This window comes from Cryptomeria japonica, chromosome 5 (assembly GCF_030272615.1).
Source record: "Cryptomeria japonica chromosome 5, Sugi_1.0, whole genome shotgun sequence".
Lineage (NCBI taxonomy): Eukaryota > Viridiplantae > Streptophyta > Pinopsida > Cupressales > Cupressaceae > Cryptomeria > Cryptomeria japonica.
Window position 1 is genome coordinate 387,805,806 of NC_081409.1, and position 1,909 is coordinate 387,807,714.

The window sequence follows — 1,909 nt, forward strand, 5'->3', positions numbered from 1 at the left end:
ATCCAGCACTGGAAGAGAATGTACCTGAAGAGAAGGAAATTGCTACTAAAATTGAAGACAAGGATGAATGGGTAATTGACAATGGTTATTCACATCACATGACTGAAGATAAAGGGAAGTTTCTATCTTTGCAAGAATTTGATGGCGGTCTAGTTAGATTTGGAGATGACAAAGCATGTATGATCAAAGGAAAAGGGACTATATCATTGGATGGTAAGAATAGTACTGACAACGTTTATTATGTTGGAGGTTTAAGGCATAATATTTTGAATGTGGGACAATTAAAGGATAAGGGATTTCAATTATAGTTCAAGGATGGAAAATGCAAAATCATTAACAGATCTGGATTGGAGATTGCAACTGGTACATAGAAAAAAGATAACATATTTCATTTGAATTCCGATGAGAAGACTTGTTTGATTACACAGATTGATGAGAGTTGGCTATGCCATAAAATGCTATGTCATGTGAATTTTGATTACATTGTGAAAATCAGTTCAACTAAGGTAGTTGGGGATATACCTAAGATTATGAAGCCCTATAATCTGGTATGTAAAGAATGTCAAATGGGGAGACATGTCAGAACCTCTTTTAGGAGTATATAAGATAAATCAAATATTATTCTTGATCTTATTCATACTGATTTATGTGGCCTTGCTAGAGTTAAAAGTTTTCAAGGTGATAGATATTTCATGTTAATCATTGATGATTATTTTAGAATGATGTGGGTTACTTTTCCAAAAGAAAAATTTGAGGCATTTGAAAAGTTTAAAATATTTAAGGCTAAAGTGGAAACTCAGACATGATTGAAGTTTAACTGTTTAAGGTCAGACCATGGTGGAGAATTCACATCTGGTGAGTTTAATAACTTTTGTGAGAAGCATGGTATAAGAAGACAATTTTTTGCTCCCCGAACACCTCAACATAATGGAGTTGTGGAAAGGGAGAACATAACTATCTTGGATGCTGGTAGAACAATGATGATGGAAGCTAGTCTACTTCATATCTACTAGAGAGAAGCAGTGAGCACAACAATTTATACATTCAACAGAGTACATATCAAAGGAGAAACTGGTAAGACACCTTATGAATTACGGTTTGGCAATACACCTACACTTAAGTATTTGAGAATATTTGGTAGTAAATGTTATATCAGGAGAGATGATACTATTGGCAAATTTGATCCTAGATGTGCGAAGGCATATTTATTGGTTATTCTAATGAAAGCAAGGCATATAGATGTTATAACAAGAGATTGTAGAGAATTGTGGAGAGTGCTAATGTTAGAGTGGATGAGCTGAATACAAGTCAAATCAGAGTTTATGAGAAGGAATCGACAATGGAAATGATTATATATTAACTGGTAGCACATTTACTAGAACCAAGTGTTGAACCAGTTACTCTGGCAATATCAGAGAATTCTACAGTGATTGAAGATCAGGGAAGAGGAATAGAGAGTCAGAGGACTCCTAGGCATGTGAGATTAAATCATTTAGATGATCAGATCATTGGAGATAAGAGCAATGGAGTAATGAAAAGAAGAAGACTGGCAACCAATGAGGTATGTTAAATTTCACAAGTTGAATCGGTATCAGTAATTGAGGCATGTAAAGATGAATATTGGTTGAAAGCTATGGAAGAAGAATTAGATCAGATTGAGAAAAATAACAAATGGACTTTAATTCCCCAATCTAAAAATAGGAATGTTATTGGAACTAAATGGGTTCTTAGGAATAAATTGAATGAGGATGGTCAAGTTATGAGAAATAAGGCTAGATTGGTTTGTAAAGGACATTCTTAGAAGGAAGGAATTGATTATGGAGAGACTTTTGCACCTGTAGCTAGGATTGAAGCTGTAAGATTATTTCTTGCCTATGCTGCTTATAAAAACTACAAGGTTTATCAGATG